This window comes from Rhineura floridana, chromosome 1 (genome assembly GCF_030035675.1).
Source record: "Rhineura floridana isolate rRhiFlo1 chromosome 1, rRhiFlo1.hap2, whole genome shotgun sequence".
Taxonomy (NCBI): domain Eukaryota; kingdom Metazoa; phylum Chordata; class Lepidosauria; order Squamata; family Rhineuridae; genus Rhineura; species Rhineura floridana.
In genome coordinates this window covers 32,312,925-32,337,927 of record NC_084480.1, presented here as the reverse complement: position 1 = coordinate 32,337,927, position 25,003 = coordinate 32,312,925, and the positions used below count along the sequence as shown (strand labels likewise).

Here is a 25,003-nt window from a genome sequence, read left to right as displayed (position 1 = left end):
AACCTACCCTGGGACCTGTTGGTGAAGTGTGGGCAATACATATTTTTAAAAAATTCAAATGAAATGGATGGGAATCAGTGTAATCCAAGGGTGGGCAGAAGGTGGTTTGGGATCTGCTGGTAGATCTCTGGGTGATTTGTAGCAGATCTGCCCACATTTCTGACTTACAATTATTTTGTTTTTCTACGTAAATTAGGATGCTGAAAGCTAACCAGGAGTGAGCTTATGTGTAAAATGACTGTGAGCTCAGTTCAATTCTGATGGTGAAAACAACTTCCTAGACTTAGAATGTGCTCAGAGGGAACAATTCTCTGCATTAATAATAATAATAATAATAATAATAATAATAATAATAATAATAAACAACTTTATTTCTACCCCGCCCTTTTTCCAATAGGACTCAGAGCGGCTTACAACTAAAAACAACACCATTAAAACATACAGAAATATACAATTAAAATAGAATTAAACTATGAGAAAAATTAAAAACCATAAAACATACGTTAAAAATAGTGGATGATTTAAAATAATAAAATCATATACTGTAGACACCAATCCTATGACATTTAATCTTGGTCATTCTCTATTCCAAATGCCCGTTGAAATAAAACAGTCTTTACTTGTCGCCGGAAAGACGGCAAGGAGGGAGCTAATCGCACCTCACTCGGGAGTTCCATAGCCTAGGGGCGGCCACCGAAAAGGCCCTATCTCGTGTCCGCGTCATATGTACTTGCGAAGGTGTGGGGAGCACAAGAAGGGCCTCACCTGAAGATCTCAAATCCCAGACAGGTTCATGTAGGGAGATACAATCTGTCAAATAGCCTGGACCTGAGCCGTATAGGGCTTTGTAGGTCAAAACCAGCACTTTGAATTGTGACCGGAAACAAATTGGCAGCCAGTGGAGCTGTTGTAACAGGGGAGTTGTATGGTCCCTGTAACCAGCCCCGGTTAGCACTCTGGCTGCAGCTCTTTGTACCAATTTAAGTTTCTGAACAGTCTTCAAAGGCAGCCCCACGTAGAGCGCTACAGTAGTCTAAGCGGGATGTAACCAAGGCATGCATCACCCTAGTCAGATCAGGCAGGTCCAGGAATGGGCGCAGCTGGCGCACCAGTTTTAATTGGGCAAAGGCGCTGCTGGATACAGCAGTAATCTGGGCCTCCAAATTCAAAGCTGAGTCCAAGAGTACACCCAAACTGCGAACCTGAGACTTCAGGGGGAGTGCAACCCCATCCAGCACCGGTTGAATCCCTATTCCCTGATCTGCCCTCCGACTGACCAGGAGTACCTCTGTTTTATCAGGATTTAATCTCAACTTGTTTGCCCTCATCCAGTCCATCACTGATGCCAGACACTGATTTAGGACCTGTACGGCTTCCTTGGCTTCAGGTGGAAAAGAGAAATAGAGTTGAGTGTCATCAGCATACTGATGGCACCGAACCCCAAAACCCCGGACAACCTCTCCCAGCGGTTTCATGTAGATGTTAAATAACATGCGGGACAAAACTGAACCCTGAGGGACCCCATAGGTCAATGGCCAGGGGGTCGAGCAGGAGTCCCCCAGTACCACCTTCTGGGTTCGGTCCTCCAGGAAGGACTGGAGCCACTGTAACACAGTGCCCCCAAGTCCCATCTCAGCAAGGCGGCCCAGAAGAATACCATGATCGATGGTATCGAAAGCCGCTGAGAGGTCCAGTAGAACCAACAGAGACACACTCCCCCTGTCCAGTTCTCTGCGTAGGTCATCCACCAAGGCGACCAAAGCCGTCTCTGTCCCATAGCCAGGCCTGAAACCAGATTGAAATGGATCTAGATAATCCGTATCGTCCAGGAATCTCTGGAGTTGGGCGACCACCACACGCTCTATTATCTTGCTTAAAAATGGAATATTGGAGACTGGCCGGTAGTTGCCTAGTAAAGAGGGATCCAGGGAGGGCTTTTTCAGCAGTGGTCTTATAACTGCCTCCTTTAAGCATGATGGAATTCTGCCTTGTTGTAGAGAGGCATTAACTACTCCCCTGACCCAATCGACCAGTCCCCCTCTGGTACTTCTAATGAGCCAGGAAACGCAAGGGTCCAGTACACAAGTGGTGGCATGCGCCGCTCCAAGGATCTTGTCCACATCCTCAGGCAGGACAAGTTGAAAAGAATCCATTTTAATTGGACAAACAGGTACCAAAGTTACATCCTCAAAGACTGTATCAATTTTAGCATCCAAGTCAGAGCGAATCTGAGCGACTTTGTCTGCAAAGTGCCATGCAAATTCTTGACAGCGGTCTGCTGAGTGGTCAGAATTACCCTCAAGGGGGCTGGAACTTAAAAGCCCCCTAACCACTCGAAACAGTTCCGCTGGACGGCTCCCAGCAGACGCAATGGAGGCCGAGAAGAAAGATTTCTTCTTAGCCCATACTGCCTCGGAGTAGGCCTTCAAATAGGCTCTAGCCCGAGATCGATCAGCTTCGCTCCGAGTCTTCCACCAACGTCACTCTAGTCCCCGTCTGACACATTTCATCACCACCAGCTCCTTGGAAAACCATGGGGCCGGTTTGGCTCCACTCCGAAAGAGGGGACGCTCAGGAGCGATCGTGTCCACCGCCCTGGCCATTTCTCTATTCCAGAGGTCAACCAGGGTTTCGACAGGATCGCCTGCCAAGGTGACAGGAAAATCTCCAAGAGCCGTCAGGAAACCATCTGGATCCATCAGCCTCCTGGGACGGACCATTCTTTAATACTAACTGAATGTCTTTTGTGCAAGAATCATCCTTTACTCTGCACAACGATGATAACCAAGGTAATAAAAAAGACCTTTCATTTTCAGATTATGCTGGGACGGCTGATGGATGCAATATGGGCTTTAGGTACAATCTACCAGAAAGGTCTAGCTTGACTGAAACAAAACTGGATTGCATCTGACAATGCTCTTGCATTGCTTCCATTCACTTCAACAAAACATCCCCAGATGAAATCCCCCATAGCAAGGACAGGGCTTTCCAGATATTGCTGACCTCCAACTCCCATGAACTCCAGCCAGCATGGTCAATGGTCAGGGATAAGGAGAGTTACAGCCCAATAACAACTGGAGGGGTGCAGGTTCCCCACCCCTGCCCCCAGATGATTGAAAACAATGACTTCAGACTAACTCTATTTTTTAAAGAAAATCATTTATTTCAATGGTTAATGGATTGCTGTTATGTGCCTCCAAGTCGATTATGACTTATGGCGACCCTATGAATCAGTGACCTCCAACAGCATCTGTCATGAATCACCCTGTTCAGATCTTGTAAGTTCAGGTCTGTAGTTTCCTTTATGGAATCAATCCATCTCTTGTTTGGCCTTCTGCTTTTTCTACTCCCTTCTGTTTTTCCCAACATTATTGTCTTGTCTAGTGAATCATGTCTTCTCATGATGTGTCCAAAGTATGATAACCTCAGTTTCATCATTTTAGCTTCTAGTGACAGTTCTGGTTTAATTTGTTCTAACACCCAATTACTTGTCTTTTTTGTAGTCCATGGTATGTGCAAAGCTCTCCTCCAACACCACATTTCAAATGAGTTGATTTTTATCTTATCCGCTTTTTTCACTGTTCAACTTTCACATCCATACCTAGAGATCGGGAATACCATGGTCTGAATGATCCTGACTTTAGTGTTCAGTGATACATCATTGCATTTGAGGACCTTTTCTAGTTCTCTCACAGCTGCCCTCCCCAGTCCTAGCCTTCTTCTGATTTCTTGACTATTGTCTCCATATTTTATATATATATATATAATAACATAGGATGCATATAACTTTCATCGAGTTCAATGAGATATTGATGAAATTGCAGTTGTATGTTCTGATCTCGCAATGCAGTCAGAGAGGTCTGCACACTTCTGCATCAGGGAATATGCTATATGCTGCAGCCAATACCTCTGGGGTATAATTTTTTGATCCTTATCTTACTTTGGGGTGAATCCAGTCCACTATGTAGTACCTCTGGATGAGGCTATTTACTGTATATGGTACATGGATGTTGCATGTTATTTTTTTTCAAGTGCAGCTTCTTGTCATGTGTCATCAGACACATATTTCCTTGAAAGAAGTACTCTAAGTTCCTTTGTGCCTTTAATGCAGTCCACATAAAACTTCAGAGAAAACATAATCATCATTCAGAGGCAAATAATTAGGTCAGCTTTGCTGAAAAAGCACATTAGTTAGGCACTTTGCAGGGATTCTTTTAATATATGCAAGGCCAGAAACATTTGTAGGTTTATTTATTTATTTTGCTCTAGATTAATTCACATTTCAAAGTCTGTATCATCATAACCATAAGTATAACAAACTGCTGGTGACATCAGACAAACTGATAAAGTATTTCCTCCAGGTGAAGGCTATCAATGTAGGGCGGGAATGGAAATGAAAATCACCATTGCCAGGGCTGGCCAAAGAAATGTTGGCTGTGTACACACCATACATTTAAAGCACATTTAAAGTCCATGACTTCCCCCAAATAATCTTGAGCACTGTAGTTTACCCCTCACAAAGCTACAATTCCCAACACCCTTATCAAATTACAGCAGTTAATAGAATACATTTTATTCAATATTTCCAGGTGAAGTACCATCTTAATATAAACTTACATTGATGTTCACAAATTGATAGACATAGGAAGCTTTTATCTATCAACCCCCAAATTTTTACCCACAGGCTTTCCAGAATTACACTGCCAATATCACTTTCCCATCTTCTCCTGTAAATAATCTCTTTTGTTGTTATATTCATTATTGTAATTTTGAGAGAAAAGTCGAAGTACTTTTTCCATGCTTTTCGCTCAGGCTGTCTGTTGTCTTAAAGCAACACTAGGGCCAAAGATATTCAGGACAAATTTCCAGACTTGGAAATACTGCATCCAGGGGGATGATCATCCTGCCATTTTCAAAGCCATCTCCTGCCTTGTTAAGATCCTGCCTTCAACTATAAGATCCCCAAACCTCAATACTCCTTTTTCTTCCCACACACAAAATTCAACACAACGATTTATTTGTAAGAAATTTTCATGTCGTATTACTGAAGTCTATTGTGATATACCAGGGCTCAGTATTTCTCTATATCTATCCCAAGTTCTCAAGAGTTGTTGTAGTACTAAACAATGGATGAGCAGAGAAGCCCTTTGTCTATTCAAAGACCATAACAAAGAATCTAATGGTATACCCATTTAATGCTATTCAAAATTGAAGAAAGTTTTATTCTCATTTGGAAATAACCAAAGGTACAACCAGGAATGTTGAGCTGCCTCATAATACTGCCACAAATTTGGAAATGCTAATCTACCGCGTTGTTGGGGGGCAGGGGCTTGCATCATGTTTGTGTCTATTCTGGGATGTTTGTCCTGCCAAATAAATCTGTCCAGCTCCTTCTGCCAACTTTTCACCTCCATGAAATCTAAAGTGAGTAGTAACAACAAATAGGAAGAAAAATCTTAGCATGATAGTCATTTTAATTGTCTTTATTCTCACTAGCCAGGATAATTTGAGCCTTTTCCACCTTGTGAGATCTTTTTTGACAACTTGTGTTACAGCATCATAATTAATCTTAGTGATTTTCTTTACATCCTCTCCAAGCTTAACTCCAAAATATTTAACTATACTGTTGAGAGTCTGGATGCCAAGTTGTTGCATAATATATTGCTTCTCATTTTCATCCAAATTTCTTGTTGAAACATCTGTCTTTTGCTTGTTTGCTTGATATCCTGAGATTTTTCCAAAGGACTCTATGATGTTAATATTGAAGGCAGTGAAAGCCATGGGTAAAGTTTGAGGATCATAACATCACCTGCATATAATGTACTTTTAATGAGAACTTACAAGATCTGAACAGGGTGGTTCATGACAGATGCTCTTGAAGGTCACTGATTCATAGGGTCACCATAAATTGTAATCGGTATGAAGGCAGATAACAACATCAACTCCCCTTATTGCACTAGCCAGTGGCTCTATCACAAGGCCAGATAACAATAGAGAGAGGACAACCTGCCAGGTTCCTCTGCACAGCTTAAAGTCACTAGTGAGATGTTTATTGACCAGAAATTTGTGCTGAGGGATTAATTTATTGCCTTGTCATGACACCACAAATATGTTGCCTAATGTTAGGGCAAATAATTGGGTGTTAGAACAAATTAAACCAGAACTATCACTAGAAGAAGCTAAAATGATGAAACTGAGGTTATCATACTTTGGACACATCATGAGAAGACATGATTCACTAGAAAAGACAATAATTCTTGGAAAAACAGCAGGGAGTAGAAAAAGAGGAAGGCCAAACAAGAGATGGATTGATTCCATAAAGGAAGCCACAGACCTGAACTTACAAGATCTGAACAGGGTGGTTCACGAGAGATGCTATTGGAGCTCGCTGATTCATAGGGTCACTATAAGTTATAATCAACTTGAAGGTACATAACAACAACGTTAGGGTCAGTCCTGTCCATTCTCTATCTCTTTTAATTTATTTATTTATTGTATTTATATACCGCCCCATAGCCGAAGCTCTCTGGGCGGTTTACAGTAACTAAAAACATTATACAAATTTAAAACACACCTTTTAAAACACAATTTAAAACAATTTAAAAAACATGCTAAAATGCCTGGGAGAAGAGGAAAGTCTTGACCTGATGCCGAAAAGATAACAGTGTTGGCGACAGGTGCACCTAATCCAGAAAAACATTCCATAATTTGGGGGCCACCACTGAGAAAGCCCTCTCCCTTGTTGCCAGCCTCCCAGCTTCCCTCAGAGTAGGCACCCGGAGGAGGGCCTTTGATATTGAGCATAGTGTACGGGTGGGTCCATATCGGGAGAGGCTCTCCTCAAAGACTAACTCCTCTCCAAAGCCATTCCTAAGCCACCACTGAGCACTGAGACAAGTCTCCGGTTCTAGTCTGTCAGTCTCATCAAGCTGTCTAATCCATCCACAGACACTTTCCTTTCCCTTTTGCTTCTTCCATGTAATTCACGCCTCAGTCCTACAGACATTTACTGGGAGCCCAGAGTATATTTGCAAAAACAGTGCCTTGGACCCTAAAGCAAGTAAACAGGAGGAAGTTCACAGAAAGGTTCTGTCCCCACAATACCTTGCAGAACTGTGCTCCCTCAAAAGCTTCTCTGTAGGTCTGGGGATGGATTGCTTCTGAACAACGTTGGATGGGGAGCAGGGGGTCATCCAAAATCAGAAGGCGATACCACCTTCTTTGGGGGAATTCCCCATATCCCAGCAACCTTCTCTGCATCCCATCTCACCTTGTTCGGGCAGGCCCCACACCCTCCACAAAGACATTTAGGGGGATAGAAGTGGCTTCAATCTTCATCTCAGGGTATTAAAATGTGATAGGTTGTATCCACTGCTGCCGTTCCACTCCCACAACAGATTTCCACTTGCTTCTGCACAACAGAACTTCTTGCTTCTCTCCTCTCTCCTGCCATTCCTCATGCACCCTCAAAGTCTACTCCAGAGAGTTGGGGGACCCTCTGGAACAGATTTGGGGGGCATGCGGGGAGAGGAGAAGGAGAAGTCCTACTGCATGAGCAGAGCACAGCTCACACAAAAACAAAACAAAACAGTTCACACATTGGATGCAACACATTAACTTTTTAATTATTTGAAGTATAATCTTAAGCCTGTTTACGAAGTAAGTCCCATTCAGCTCAGTGAAACTTAGCCCCTAGTAAGTAACCTCAGGATTGCAGCTTCAGTTCAGCTTTGTTTATCCTTCACAGAGAGTTTTGTCTTCATGTTAGTACTTTTAGCTCATATGTTATTGATTGTTAATTGATTGGTATCAATTGCATCTGATACGGAGGCTGCGACCCTACCTTCCTGTGCATCTGCTCCCACGAGTGATACATGCCCTGGTCTCCTCTCGCTTAGACTACTGTAATGCACTCTATGTGGGGTTACCCTTGAAAACGGTCCGGAAATTGCAGCTGGTACAGAATGTGGTGGCACGTTTGATCACACATTGTCGCCGCCGGGATCATATCACCCCAGTGTTAAGAGATCTGCACTGGTTACCAGTTGTTTACCGGGCCCAATTCAAGGTGTTGGTCTTGACCTTTAAAACCCTATACGGTTTCAGCCCAGTTTATCTGAAGGAACGCCTCCAGCATCACCAATTAGGCCGCCAAACAAGATCAGCCACACAGGACCTTCTCTCTGTCCCACCAGTCAAAACAGCTAGGCTGGTGCGGACCAGAAAGAGGGCATTTTCGGTTGTGGCCCCCACTCTCTGGAATTCTCTTCCTTTGGATCTCCGACATGCCTCCTCCCTGATGGGTTTTCGCCGAGCCTTAAAGACCTGGCTATTCAGGCAGGCCTACAGAATCCTCGGGGTGGATGAGTTTTTATAATGTATTAATTGATGTTTTAGACTACCTTTGTGCCTTTTTGATTGTATACTGTATTTTATTATGTTTGTTGTAAGTCGCCTAGAGTGTCCATTAATTCGGACAGATAGGCGACTAACAAATAAAATTTATTATTATTATTATTATTATTATTATTATTCAAGCATGAGTCCACTCATTTTCATGACAATGAATTTACATCAAAGATATTGTTAGACACAAGTACAAATCAAAGTGTCAGAATGTTTATAACTATAAAATAGATATTTTGGTTTCCACAATATCTTGCAACTATGTATTATCATTCGCTATGATGGCAAACTCAAGTGGCAAATACCAACAGGATAAGAGCCATAACGGGGCCACTGTGAAGTGTCAGAAAGGTATCACCATGCTTGGGGGAATCCTAAGGTTTGCAGAAGTAGGAAAAAAACTATTAAAAATAAAAGTGAAAGGCAGAAAACTCAAAACAGCCTAATGAGGACTGAGTATCTTCAGAAGCCATGGAATACTGACTATCAACTGGAAAAGAAAAATTGAAAATGAGGAAGAGGGATGGATTGGAGTATCCTAGATGAGGGCATGACTGAGTGGCTGGCTGGCTGGCTGAAAGCCTGAACAGGACCACTAAAGTTAGGAGGTGATGTGAGGATATGATGCAACATATGTCCCCATCTGTTCTTTATTATGAATCCCATACCATTGAAATACATGTATTTTAAAAACACCAAGCAGCTGTGTAATTTTTATGCAGCAAATAAATATATAGAGGCAGCCTCTCCAAAGTAGTGTTGGCAATCATTTTAATATGAATGGTTGCTTATTCAATATTTATAGCACCAAAGAAGTAAGAAAGAACCCATTTATAAAAAGGGAGAGGGAGTTATTTACTTATTGAGGTATTTTTATACTGCCCTTCACCACAGCAGTCACAAAACAGTGTGAAGTAAAATAAAATACAACGAAACATAATAAACAATACAATCATTAAAACCAAATTCCCATAAAATACCTACATTACTAATATCACAGCAGCAGCACATTTAAAACTGACTTCACCCTATAGGATTCTCCTCATCTGTGTTGAAGTGTTTATGGAGCGAGAAACGAAGGATGGTAGCTATCTCAGAATAGTATGTTTTTGGCGTGTAAATCTATTCCCTCACCATTATCACCTCTCTCTTCCCAAAACACTTAAAGTGTTCTGAACCATTGTGTCTAAAAACACTCATTCCTTCACAACATACAGTGCAATCCTACCCATGTCAACAGTAACACTCAATGAAATATATACATTAAATACCCATTTCTTTTGACCTGTTTCACATCTTGGCAATATATAGTTTGTTCATGATTCATAGAGTTCTGGGGTGGCTTACACATTGGGACTTGAGCAAACTCAGAAGTTATATTAAGACTTTTAGGGGCCCCTCCAAGAAGCTCAGAGCTTGGAAAAGTTACTTTTTTAAACTACAACTCCCATCAGCCCAATCCAGTGGCCATGCTTGCCGGGGCTGATGGGAGTTGTAGTTCAAAAAACTAACTTTTCCAAGCTCTGAAGAAGCTGAGGGCAACAAATGTGTGGGTTTCATGGGGTCCCCCATCCAGATACTCTCCAGGCTCAGGCAAGTTTAGCTTCAAATTTACATCCAAAAGAGGAAACCTCTCAAAGATGAGAGGAGAAGCTAAAGGCAAGTTCAAAGGGAGAATAGAGCAGAGCTTGGAAAAGTTAGTTTTTTAAACTACAGCTCCCATCAGCCCCAGCCACCATGGCCACTGGATTGGGCTGATGGGAGTTGTAGTTCAAAAAAGTAACTTTTCCAAGCTCTGGAATAGAGAGAGTCAATTCAGAAGGTTAGGTCAAATCAAAGAGCTGACGTTCTAGGGCAAATCGACAAATTAAAAAAATAAAATATCACTGGATCCAGAAAGTATATACCCAGGAGTTCTGAAGTACCTCAGTTGTGAAATCTTCTAGCAAAAAGTATTTATTTGCTTAAGATATTTTTAGTGCCCTTTTCAATTTAGGTATGCACAGTGAGATGAAGCTACTCTCACCATTTTGGAGAAAGAGAAGAGTACAAGTCCGACAAAGAAAATAATATTTGACCTTATCTAGATTTTAGGCCTCTATTATCTTAAGACACTACCAAAATGTAAAGCATTTTTTTTAAGTTTGGAGCACCCCAAAATGAAAGGTTACAAGAATGACCCAGACATGACTGCAGATGGTCTTCCTTTAGCCTTAATAGCTGAAAATGAGGGGAAGGTCCCCACCAGAACATTGGGACAGAAGAAACAGTCATATTTCAAAGTGTGATGTAGCAGTTAGAGCAGGGATGGGGAACATTTTTCAGCCAAAGGGCCATATTTCTTTCAGGGAAGCAAGAGGCATGATCACAGTTCGAGGACACATCCCAGCTCAGCAAATGTAAAAGAAGGTAGAGAGCAGGGCCAACAAGGGGAAACCAAGAAAAACCCTTGGCTGCAGCTCGTGGTTAGTCTAGAGAGTGCTCAATCATGTGCTCTGGTTTGTTTTTTTTTTTTCAATAATTTTTATTCAGATTTTCATAAAACATACAAGACAAAATCATAAAACATTCAAAGACAAAAAACAAAATCAAAAATAGTTAAACAAAAAGAAAAAAAGAAAAAAAAAAACAAAAATAAAAAATAAAGAGTAAAATATTGACTTCCCATTTGTCAAAGATCAAATCAGTTATAAGTCTATAATATATAACAATCCTGTCTCTTAAGTCATATTATAAAATCACTTTCCTCCAGTAGTTATCTTACTTAATCATCAAATCTCATAAACATTACTTTATTCTTTCCACAAAAAGTCAAAGAGAGGTTTCAATTCTTTAAGAAATATATCTATCAATTTTTTTTTCCAGATAAGCATATCGATTAATCCATCTCATTACTAATTATGATAATCTTGTTGTCATAACCATAGTCAAAATAAACATTTCAATTAATCCATCACATCAGAATCTGTTAGGTTCAGTAATTTCAGTAGCCATTGTTCTATTATCCCTATTAGTTCCATTTTCCATCTTCCATCTTCAGTAGTCTTGTTAAGTCCAGTAATTTCAGTATCCAATCTTCCATTATCAGTATTCCATAATAATCTTGCTGTCAAAGCCATAGTCATATAGTAAGAGTCTGATGGGAATTACCTCTATCCCAAATATTTTCTTGCCATCCATTCTGAATAGGTTGCTGAAATACTGCTGTAAAATCATATCTCTGTTCTTTTTTTCAAAATACACTGGGTCATCTCTTGAAAGTTTTTCCATTGTCACATGGCTGCAGTTAATTCCATAGATTTTCTCTATATTGGGCTCCATCACATCATTCCAGTCCAGAAGATTATCCATGCCATTGATAACTTTATCTCTAGAATCTTCATTAATTTCTTCAGAGATAACATTGAGTTCCAAACAATAGATTTTATTTCTAAAGTCCATAGACTCCAAATCTTGTTCCTGTTCCACGTTTGTTCCAATCTCCGGGATCTCCTCTCTCACAGGGACCCCTGTTCCAGTCTCCAGGGTCTCCTCTCTCACAGGGACCCCTGTTCCAGTCTCCAGGGTCTCCTCTCTCACAAGGACCCCTATGTCTTTAATCTCCTGTGTCTCCAAACAATAAATTTTGTTTCTAAAGTCCATAGACTCCAAATCTTTTTCCTGTTCCACGTTTGTTCCAATCTCCGGGGTCTCCTCTCTCACAGGGACCCCTTCCAGGGTCACCTCTCTCACAGGGACCCCTATATCTTTAATCTCCTGCTTCATTTTACTCAATTCAATTTTCAGCTCCTTACAACCCTGTCGCAGGTTTTGTTTCGTTATCTCAATCTCATCCATTATTTTCTGAAACATAGTTATTTCCAGCTTCTCAGCCACTTTCTTAATTGCCATTTTAAAAGAAAAATATAGGAAAACCACTTCTTATTTCAGCAACAATTGGGTTAATACTCCAAACTTGGTGACATCACAGTATAAACAGAGCAGACAGCCTTATCTCTCCATGCTTAAGTAAACAAAATGCAGTTCCCAGGATCGAAACAATTAATGGCGGTCGTCAGAAAACAGATTCGTCAAAATAAAATAGACCAAAAAGAGAGTAGTCTCAGACAATATAATATTCTTCAAAATAAAAATCTGGAATAGAAATCCCTCTTCTGTGTATATCTTTAGAATGCAAATCCAGGACAGCTTTTTGCAACAAAAACAGAGATAAGCTATTAATTAGTGAGTAGCAGAGAGAAGTTATGGCTCCCCAGTGAGATGTCAAAAACCGATCAATCTGGCAAATCTCTTTTAAACAGCAACAATTTAAGTCAAGTAAAAGAAAAATATAGAAAGAAGGGTGCTTGCCTGTTAGTGCGTTCTCTCTTAGAAGATAAGATGAACGTTCGCTTTTCCAGATAGAGCTTGTTGTTAAAAATCCGTCCCACCTTCGTCGGCTGGACCTCGTCCCATAAATTAATGAGATCTGGTCGTCCCAACAAAAATAGGCTTTGAGGTTAATCTCTTCGTTTCTCCCTACCCGGGAGAAGTTTAATCAGTCAAAAAAAGAAAAAATCTGACTGATATATCTGAATAAGCTTCTTTTGAGGCAGGAGCCCGTCTCAAAAGCAGGCACAGGCTAAGTCACCCTTCCCGGAAGTTCCAATCATGTGCTCTGGTTTGGATAACACACTAAGTCAAACTTTGGCTTAGTTCAGCGTGGCATAGCAGCAAAAAGGGCCACAGGGGAGCAAAGCAACTGGAAGCTCCTCTCCAGGAGTCCATTTGCACTAAGCCAAAAATTGGCTTATCATGGCATGTGAACCAAGCCAGTATGTGTAAACTAGCCCTATGTTTCTCAGCTGCTTAACCGGCATAAACCGCCCTCTTTTCATTTCATTTCATTTTTAATTTGTATACCGCCTTTCTACATCACTGCACTGAAGGAGGTTTACAACCATAGAAATGTCAAAAATATACAGAAATAATCATACTATCATCCTATAATGCTAAAAAATATAAAATAATACAAAAAACACTTCAACAACAAATGTTACATAATGTTACATAATATTACATATACAAGTGTTGCACCAATACAAATTACTAATAAATAAAACCCATATCAATGTTGTGCCCCAAACTGAGGGGGAGCTAGATCGGGGGGTGGAGTCAGATGAGGACGAGGTTCCTTGGGAAGCGGGAGGAAGGGAGAGTAGTGGGGAGGGTTCTGGCAGACCCCAAATTCCGATGCCCAGCACTTCCACGGATGCAGTTCCTGCCCCTCCTGCGAGTCCAACAGCAGAGCAGTTGGGAAGCGTCTCCCCGACTGCACCATCCATGGCCGCGCAGGAATCCCCACCGGACACTTCAAACGCTTCCCAGCCAATCAGGGTTCAGCTTCCAGAGCCCACGCTGTCACCTAACGAAGCCCCCCACTCCAATGTGCCATCTGAGACTCTCCACCCTCGCCCTGCGCAAGGAGGCACAAGAACTTTCAAATTGTGAAACTCAGATGGAGCTGCCGCTTGCGCACGAAAACCTTCCCTACTTAAGTCAGTGCCTTCCGAGGCACAAGTGCTAAGTCAGCTTTCCCCAAATGCTGCAGAGACTGCTTAGTTAGGATAGTTAGGAAAAGTAGTGAGTCAGAGTAGACAGGTGAATGAAGCACACCGATTGAATGTAACTATAACTTTAATAAAAAGAGAGGAAGACATCACCTAGCCTCAGTCTGAATCCTTCCACTCTGGGCAAGACAATCAGTTCCTTCTACTTCTAACATACACACCCTCTCAGACTCCTGGCTCTCACCCAGGACTCCATGAATCCATCCTGGCTCTCACCCAGGACCCAAACACAGTTCACCCCCAGAATCTCGCAACAAAGAAGGGACCTGGGAACTGCTTACATCATCATCCGATATTACTTACATCATCATAAAAACAACTTAAAGCTTGTTTTTATGAATGGACACTTTTCAAGGCAATTGCTGAGGTGTAGAAATGCTTGCCTTATGTACTTCCTGGTCAATGTTTGTGTTGCACTCTGAGGAATTGTATATCTTAATTCCACTAAAAAGTCTCATCCAAAGGTGTTCTGGGGCTCTGTCTTAATTCTGATTGCTAAAGGGAAAATGGCATTTTAACAGACTGACCATGAATTTCTCCATACCTCTCTTTTTTCCTGTTTTAGAAGCACAGTTAAATAGATATTGTGACAAAAGAAGATTTGTTGTTGTTATGTGTCTCCAAGTCAACTACGACTTATGACGACCCTATGAATCAGTGACCTCCAAGAGCATCTGTCATGAACCACCATGTTCAGGTCTTGTAAGTTCAGGTCTATGGCTTCCTTTATGGAATCAATCCATCTCTTGTTTGGCCTTCCTCTTTTTCTACTTCCTTCTGTTTTTCCAAGCATTATTATCTTTTCTAATGAATCATGTCTTCTCATTATGTGTCCAAAGTATGATAACAGTTTCATCATTTTAGCTTCTAGTGATAGTTCTGGTTTAATTTGTTCTCCAGAATCACCGACTGTGCCGCCTGACGAGATCAGCCTCGCAAGACCTTCTCTTGGTCCCACCGGTGAGAACAGCTAGGCTGGTACGGACCAGAGAGACGGCATTCTCTGTTGTGGCCCCCACCCTCTGGAACTCCCTCCCTTTTGATCTCAGACATGCTCCCTCCTTGTCCAGCTATCGCCGAGCCTTGAAGACCTGGCTGTTCAGGCAGGCCTACAAGATTGGGACAGATTAATTTATGTTATAATTGAATTAACGGATGGTTTCTTTAGCTTAAAATTTGATTATGTTGATGTATATCTATTGCTTTTATTCTTGTTGTTCGTCGCCTAGAGTGTCCCTAACCCGGACAGATAGGCGGCTGAAAAATAAAATTTATTATTATTATTATTATTAGTTCTAACACCCAATTATTATTATTATTGCAGTCCATGGTATGCGCAAAGCTTTCCTCCAACACTACATTTCAAATGAGTTGATTCTTCTCTTATCCACTTTTTTCACTGTCCAGCTTTCATATCCACACCTAGAGATTAGGAATACCATGGTCTGAATGATCCTGACTTTGGTGTTCAGTGATACATCTTTGCATTTGAGGACCATTTCTAGTTATCTCATAGCTGCCTTCCTCAGTCTTGGCCTTCCAATTTCGTGACTATTGTCTCTATAGTGGTTAATGACTGTGCCAAGGTATTGATAATCCTTGACAAATTCAATGTCCTCATTGTCCATAGGGTTTTCATGGTAAGAGGTATTCAGAGGTGGTTTACCATTGCCTTCCTCTGAGTTAGTCTGGTGTCTCAGCTTTGACCACTTGGTTTGGGTGCCCCTGCTAGGAGTCTAGCCTCTTGGTCTCTAGACTCCTGACAGCATTGCTCTCAGTGTCTTCTTCTTTGACACTCTCAAACCCCCTCATCATGTTAAGGTGTGTATCTTAGAGAATATACAGCATATAGACTAAACAAATAGGGTGAAAAAATACATCCCTTTCCGACTGGGAACCAATCGGTTTCTTCATATTCTGTCCTTACAGTAGCCTCTTGTCCAGAGTATAGGTTCTGCATCAGGACAATCAGATGCTGTGGCACTCCCATTTCTTTTAAAGCATTCCATAGTTTTTCATTTGCTACACAGTCAAAGGCTTTGCTGTAATCTATAAAGCACAGGGTGATTTTCTTCTGAAATTCCTTGGTCCGTTCCATTCTCCAACGTATGTTTGCGATATGATCTCTGGTACCTCTTCCCTTTCTAAATCCAGCTTGGACGTCTGGTATTTCTTGCTCCATATATGGCAAGAGCCTTTGTTGTAGAATCTTGAGCATTACTTTACTTGCATGGGATATTAAGGCAATAGTTCGATAATTACTGCATTCCCTGGGATTCCCTTTCTTTGGAATTGGGATGTATATGGAATGCTTCCAGTCTGTGGGCCATTGTTTCGTTTTCCATATTTCTTGACAGATTTTAGTGAAAATTTGGACAGATTCAGTCTCAGTAGCTTGTAGCAACTCTATTGGTATGTCATCTATTCCTGATGATTTGTTTCTTCCAAGTATTTTAAGAGCAGCTTTCACCTCACATTCTAAAATTTCTGGTTCTTCATCATATGGTTCCTCCGTGAATGAATCTGTCATCCTGGCATCTCTTTTATAGAGTTCTTCAGTGTATTGCTTTCATCTTCCCTTTATTTCATCTCGGTCATTCAGTGTGTTCCCATGTTGATTATTCAACATCCCTACTCTTGGTTTAAATTTCCCTTTCATTTCTCTAATCTTTTGGAACAGGGCTCTTGTTCTACCCTTTTTGTTGTCCTCTTCTATTTCTATACAGTAACTATTGTAATAGTTCTCTTTGTCCCTACGTAATAGTTGCTGTATTGTTGCATTTAGGGTTCTGACTGTGTTTCTATCTCCTTTTGCTTTTGCTTTCCTTCTCTCTTTAAGAGTTTCTTCAGTCATCCATTGGGGTCTTTCTCTCTTTTTAACTAGAGGTATTGTCTTTTTGCATTCTCCTCTGATAACGTTTCTGACTTCATTCCATAGTTCTTCTGGTTCTCTGTCAACAGAAGATTTATGTAACTTTAAAGTTGACAATGAGGACATTGTCAAGGATTATCAATACCCTGGTACAGTCATTAACCAAAATGAAGACAATAGTCAAGAAATCAGAAGAAGGCTAGTACTGGGGAGGGCAGCTATGAGAGAACTAGAAAAGGTCCTCAAATGCAAAGATGTATCAATGAACACTAAAGTCAGGATCATTCAGACCATGGTATTCCCAATCTCTAGGTATGGATGTGAAAGTTGGACAGTGAAAATAGCGGATAAGATAAAAATCAACTCATTTGAAATGTGGTGTTGGAGGAGAGCTTTGTGCATACCATGGAATGCGAAAAAGACAAATAATTGGGTGTTAGAACAAATTAAACCAGAACTGTCACTAGAAGCTAAAATGATGAAACTGAGGTTATCATACTTTGGACACATCATGAGAAGACATGATTCTGTAGAAAAGACAATAATGCTGGGGAAAACAGAAGGGAGTAGAAGAAGAGGCAAGCCGAACAAAAGATGGATTGATTCCATAAAGGAAGCCATAGACCTGAACTTACAAGATCTGAACAGGGTGGTTCACGAGATATGCTATTGGAAGTCGCCGATTCATAGGGTCACCATAAGTTGTGATTGACTTGAAGGCACATAACAACAAACAAAGCTTTGCCTTCAGTTTGTCAGACATAAAGTTCACCTTCCATTCTCACAACTTGGAAGAGGAGGGTTAAGCTCTCTTGCTTCCAGGCCACCCATTCTTGGAAAATCCTTGAAAGGAGACATCCATTCATTTTTATATGCTTCCCCACAGCTATGCTAAAAAGGTCTTCAGATTTGTTCCCCAAGAGCTTCTTTACATACTGCAACCAACATATGAAGCTGCCCTTACACTAAGGCAGATTATTCTGTCCATCTAGCCCAATAGTTTCTGCTCTGAGTGGAAGTGATGTTTCAAGGCCCCCGGCAGGTCGTTTGTTATTCCAGTTCTGTTACTAGATATCCTTTAACCAGAAGTAACTGGAACCTTACTTTAAGCAAGCAAGACATGCTCTTCCACCAAGCTATTTTTATTGCTCAGATTTATCGATGAAAACTATTTTTCCATCAACTGAGAAGTCAAGGCCGGCTCTATTATTAGGCAGAATGAGGAGGCAGTGGCCTCAGGTGGCAGAAGCTGAGGGGCAGTGAGTGGACAGAGCTGCATGCACATATGTCATGCAGCCTGCCCTGCATCCCCTAAACTAGCCTGATGCTCTCAGCCGCAGTAGAGGATTTTGAAGTAAGATTCAGCTTCCAGTCTGATCAGCTTTTTGTGCATGCAAAAATCTCTTGGGACAGCTGTTTAAAGGCATCCCCCATTTTTATGTGATTTTTTTTTAAAGTGCTTCTTTTTGGGGGGGAAACTGCAGATGGAAAGTACCAACTTAAAATAGGGAATGAGGGGATGACTCTTTCAAGATGCCACCTGCTGTGACGTACAAATGCACAATCTAAAAACAAAGTACAATTTTGTTCAATTTTTAAGAAAATGTTTTTGTGTCAATTAAAACTAATAAAAACTAATTTGCTTAATCAACTAATATGTTTCCTCCAAAGACCCAAGGCAGTATACACAGTCCCTGTCCAGGCACTGACCAGGCCAAGGTCTGCTTAGCTTCAGCAGCATTGCTCCATGATTTGCCTTCAGGCAGTGCCCTAGGATCAAGCTACTGCCCTGTTTACCACTGAGTATGTACTTATCTGAAGCCGTGGCCAGTCCCAGCTCTCTAGTGCTTGGGTCCTGTTCAGTTGACTATAGTCAAACATTGTCAAACTATTCCATGATTGCCAGAATGTCCTTCTGCGCAGTGTTATCTGGATCACCCTGATATCATGGTGTCATCTGATAGGAAAGGTAGGACTCATGTTCCTTGTTCCATATGCACACATACCTCTTTTAGGAACATAGGAAGCTGCCTTACACTCAGACCATTGGTCCATCTTGCTAGATATAGTCTACACTGACTGACTCTCCAGGGTCCCAGACAGGAGACTCTCCCAGTCCTACCAGGAGAATATGGGGACTGAACCTGGGACCTTCTGCATGCAAAGAGGATGCACGACCATTGAGCCACAGCCCATTCCACAAGGAGTCCCTTCATAAAAGGAGGCAGCTCCTGCCCTGTCCTGTCATCTATCCATACCCAAATTTTAAAACTACACTTTTCCCTCTAGTTTGCTTCCCCCAGCCCAGTTTGTTTAAATCACTTTTATAACAACATACAAAAACATAACCATTAAAAACGTTTTCTTTTATAGTTGTCTCTGTGTTTTATTTGTTTAATTTCATTTTTAAAGCAAGTCTTGTAACTGTTTCAGCTGGTTCCTAAGATTCTAGGATAATAGCCAAGTGGAGATGTTCAGTCTCTTGAATATCATCCACATATGTTCATATTTGCATTACACTGTGAGCTATAAATAACAATTGATTACAATAGTTTATCATAGTGACAGTTAACTAACTTGGTTTTTTGCAATTAGCATTCATCTCTCTCTTTATTACTGTTCTAATACATCAGTGCTCTAAGTACTTGACCAGGATTTGGAAAGAGAGAAGCGTCAGGAACAGTCAGAAGTGGGAAGTCAGCCAAGAGGGTGCTCCTTGCAGTTGCTAGGTATCACAGGTGGGGCGAGTGCTGTTGCACTCAGGTTCTGTTTGTGGGCTTCCCCTGGGCATCTGGTCGGTCACTGTGAGAACAGGATGCTGGACCAGATGGGCCTTTGGCTCTTCTTATGCATCCAAGGGAGGTAACAAGGCCCTGTTACCTTTTTTAATGCACCCTCTGTGGCGCAGAGTGGTAAGTGGCAGTAACGCAGCCGAAGCTCTGCTCATGGTCGGAGTTTGATTCCAACGGAAGGAGGAAGTCGAATCTCCGGTAAAAGGGGTCGAGGTTCACTCAGCCTTCCATCCATCTGTGGTCGGTAAAATGAGTACCCGGCATATGCTGGGGGGTAAAGAAAGGCTGGGGAAGGAACTGGCAATCCCACCCCATATATACGGTCTGCCTAGTAAATGTCGCAAGACGTCATCCTAAGAGTCGGAAATGACTCACACTACAAGTGCGGGGACACCTTCACCTTCACAATTTTAATTACATAAATTCCAAACATATGAGGTAGGATTACATATGAATTGGTTTTGTTTGGAATTATTATAATTTACAGGTCATTTGTATATAAGAGGGATGGGCAGCCAATGGCCCTCCAGATGTTGTCAGGCTCCAATTCCCATCAGCTCCAGCCAGCATGGCCAGTGATCAGTGATGATGACAGCTGAAGTAGATTCCCCATCCCCATGGTAGATAGATAGGGTTACTTCCTATCCAAGGGAGACAATAAGGCCAACTAATTGATGTTTTGTTTTTCAGATGTTTTAAAGATGTTTTACTGTTTTGTCATTTGTTGTTTGCTGCACTGGGCTGCCTTTTGGAAGAAAAAATAGAAATGGACTGCCTTCAAGTCGATTCCGACTTATGGTGACCCTATGAATAGGGTTTTCATGGTAAGCAGTATTCAGAGGTGGTTTTACCATTCCCTTCCCCTGAGGCTGAGAGGCAGTGACTGGCCCAAGGTCACCCAGTGAGCTTCATGGCTGTATGGGGATTCAAACCCTGGTCTCCCAGGTCGTAGTCCAACACTCTAACCACTATGCCACACTGGCTCCTCCTTTGGGAAGAAGGGCAGGAAATTTATTATTATTATTATTATTATTAAATTATAATTATAATTAAATTATTATTATTATTATTATTTCCAAATAAACCTAGGCATATGGCAGAAGAGGCTATGTTCAACCAGTTTCAAGCTAAGTAACTGGGTAGTGCTTAGAGCAGCAGCCTTTGCAACCTGATGCCCTCCAGATGTTCTGGACTACAACTCCCATCATCCCTTATCATTGGTCATACTGACAGGGACTGATGGGGGCTGTAGTCCCAACATCTAAAAGGTACCAAGTTGGGGAAGGCTGGACTAGACTGTCTGGTCCACACCTGGGAAGCCCCAACTTAAATCACAGCTCAGTCATGAGACTTGTTTGTTCCTCAATGCTTTTAACTGGAGATGCTAGGGATTTAATCTGGGACCTTCTGCACGCAAAGCATGTGGGCCCTACCAAGAGGATGCAGCAGGCCATTCTTTTTCAGTCTAAACCTCCTACTCTGCTTTTATTTTATGTATTTATTCTAGTTGTATAATTATTTATGACAGCGCTATACATTTTTAAGAGCATATTACAAAAATCCAGTGTGGAGGTTCATCCACACTGTCTACAGCAACATTTGATCCTCAAGGAAAGGGTGGATCAGGGTTATCAGTAGAAGTGAAAGGCATCTCTAGTCATTGCCACCACCTGAAGATTCAAAAGCAGTGATGGATCAAGGGGAACTCCCAAGCTGCAAGCCTGCATCTTCTTATAATCACTACCCCACCGTCAAAAACAGAATGTGTCTCCAACAATGGACACTTAAAGTGGCTTACAAAACTGTAATGACATGATCATTTATAGTGGGGTGGTTTAGACATAATGCTAAACCAAAGTTTAGTAGTACAAGAACATGCCTAGACAATCCTTGGGCTTCTGCACTCCCCCTTCCTCCTTTGGCCTAACCACGAGGAGGAGTCTGGAAGCTTTCATTTCCATTTTAAATTAACCACAACTTGCTGTGTTGTCCAAACATAACAAACTATAGTTAATCTTAGCTATGCTTAATCTTAACGATGGTTTAAAGAATCTTGTCCACTTCCAACCATAGTTTAAGAAGCTGGCTTCTTTAAACAAGCAATAGTTAACATTAACCACAGCTTAGGGTTTGGATATAATACTATGAACATAATGCTAATCTGGATAATCTAAAATGGAAGCTTCTGTTCTCCTTGTGATCACACTGGAGGAGGACAGGGAATGGGAGATATGTGGGTGCCCGAGTTTTGCTGTGTCTTGTTCCCATAACATTTGCGCGTGAGAGCCTCTTCATGAACTCAGACTATCTTCATGCATTCCTAAAACAACCGATTCTGATATATCTTACAACAATATTGTAAAGATTACTAAGATAATATCGTGAGGGGCTCTAAATACTCAAAAAAGTGCTACATAAGTGTTTGGCAGTATCTATTGTGTGAAACAGTCCCAAGCGTGGCCTTGATTTGATGAGCAAGACTCATTACCCATTGCAGGTTCAAGGAATGAGATTGTGGCTTGTGACAACCATCATTAAGAGTCAACTTCATATATCTAAAATAAAAATCAGCAAACCAAATCACCAGCATCCATTTGCATATTTTTTTTAAAACGCCAGTTTTCACAATATATCACACAGCACAGAAAAGGACATCAAGTTCCAGCCTTAAGCTATTGACCACTTGCATAAAGCATCTTAACATCGCTGATGAGAAATTATGAAATTTAGTTGTAAATACTGTTTGCATTTGTTTCTTGCTGAAGGTTAAGGGACTCAAAGTCATGGGTTAGTATTACACGAGAGCTGGGTCAGTATCAACTGTATTGTCATTTGTGAAGATCCAATTAACCCTATGTGCTTGGAGCTCCTTAGCAGAAGAGCTGGATATGAATATGAAAATTATATAAAGTATGGATACTCTAGAATCAGGAATGAACCCATTATCGATAGGGAAAGAGAGATCAATCTGAAAGATGTTTAGCATACGATGTGGAACTGATAATAGGGGACATCAGAGTGAGTCACACTGTCCCAAGTCATAACTTAAGAAACTTGTGCAAAGGGAACTCATGTGCTGGGTCTCATTTATGGGCACACACAAATACATCCCAGAGGGGAAAATTCCTAATGTCTTTTTTGCACAACACTCTGGAATACAGTTTTTTGTTACTTATTTGGAGTACTTGTATCCTGCTTTACAGCCCCAAGAGGCTCTCAAAGGGAGTTAGAACAGATTTGAGCAATGCTATTACAGTACGAAGAAGTGCAGAATGCCCCAATAGTGCTGGATGATTCAAGATTATTCATTTTAAGGCCCTCAACCTTGGTCCTCCATGGGTCACCCTTTGGAAGTACTTTACTAAACTGTAAGCCCACCGACTACCTCAGAGACAATACAATGGGGCAGAAAAGTTGGAACTCATCTAGCCATGATAGAGTAAGTCTCCCCTTGCTGTCAGCTGGCAGTTACCAGGACTCCCACTGAAAACCTCTTGAGGCAAGGGAGTGGGGCCAAGCAGCAGGAACTTGCTCAGCCAATGACGGTGGCAAGACTTCTCACTCACCTATCTTTTTCAATATGTCTGCATCAAAGTGATATGCCTGTTTCCCTTTCCTAGGAACATAGTTCCCTGATCCTGGGAGGATGACTGCATTAGCCTTGGCAAATTTTTGAGAGAGCTGATCATTTCAACCACCTGCAGCCTAGAGAGCTGAAGGCTTTGTTTCTCCCCACTATAGCACAAGCTGGTGGGATAACACAACATCTCCATTTGTTACACACTCCTGTGGAACAGGATAAAATGCTTTTTGGTTCTCTCTATAATACTGTATCTCAGCTCTCCTGACTGAGGCCCCAGAAAATATTTGATTTACCATGGTAACCATGGCACAAATGACAGGTTTCTCTGTTTCAATGTGCTTGATCTGCTGCATGTACAATCACATGGTAAATTCAATTAAGCTGTTGTAATGGATGGTCCTCAGAAATCCTGTCAGTATCCCATTAAAGGAGAGAAAATTAGCAAATGTGAATCCACTTAATCTTCGGTTGTAGGGAAAGGAAATCTCTAACTATAAAACATGAAGAGGACTAGAGATGTCACGGATCTGTCCAAGGTTCTGATACAGGCTGAGTGTGTATATAAGTGTCCAGTCTCTGAGCAGGGCTCAGGAACCAGTGGTCTTCCATATGTGACTGGACTTCATCTCCTATCATGCCTGATGCTGGCTGGGGCTGATTGAAGCTGAAGTCCAACAATATCTGGAGAGACACAGGTTCCCCATCCCTGGTCTAAATTTGCCCCCACATGCTCACACATACCTAGCCTCTCATATTAATCTTCTCCACTGGCTTTTCAGAGCAAATTATTTTTAGTGTTGCATCCACACTGGCATATCCACTAACCTTGGTGCCAAACTGCACTGTGCAACCACAGCTAGAAGCAGGTTCTCCAACTGTTGTTTGGCACTAACTACAGTAAAGCAAACCTGCCGGTGCAGATGTAACACTAGGTCCAAAACTGGACAGGATCAGCAATTTAACCTGTCAGCATTCGACAGATTCTTCCATTCTTTGGAGCAATGTCTATCTCCTAAAGCAAAAATTAATAAAAGCTTATTGTGGTATTTTGTCAGCAAATTTATACCATTTGCCATCACTTTAGCCAAAACTCTCCTCACAGCTGCAGGAACTGCTCTGTTCAATTCCAGCCTGACAGCTTTCCCTGCATGCCTGGGACTAATGTTGCTATCATCATTCCTCTCGTGTAGAGGGAAGAGCACATCATGGTCAAAAGCTGGTGTGCAGAGCTAAGCGAGAATTTTGCTCACAAAAAAAATTAGTTCAGGAGTCTCAAAAGTTTTGGCTCACAGCCTGATTCTAGGAGCCTCGGTGACAAGACAGAGGTACATGGGATCAAGCAAACAGGTGCCTTCACTGTTGCTTGGACCAACCCATATCCAAATCAATGGGTATCAACACCTTTGGTGTTGATGTGCTAGCATTCTACCCCTTTCCCTTTGCCCGGCCTTTCCCAACTAGTACGCAACCAGATGTTGTTGGACCACAATTCCCATCTTTCCTGACCATTGGCAATGCTGGCTGAGGCTGATGGGAATTGTGGTCCAACAACATCTGGTGGCCCACTAGTTGGGAAAGGCTGCCTTTGCCTCTCAGATGCGTTGCACAAGGGACCTACCCGGGCAAGGCATGGGGAGAGCTGGCAACAGCCCATTTCTCACATGCGCCCACCATTCACACCACTTTTCTTCTGGGTGTTATCTGAGGAAATAGTGCAAGATGACTGATTCATTTATTATAT

General features: G+C 41.6%; 1 protein-coding gene across 2 annotated transcripts in view; it reads right to left on the bottom strand.

The window, feature by feature from the left end:
- Positions 1–25,003, bottom strand: part of PARP8 (poly(ADP-ribose) polymerase family member 8) — a 244,210-nt gene that overhangs the window by 203,969 nt on the left and 15,238 nt on the right. The gene's annotated exons all lie outside the window — the stretch shown is intronic.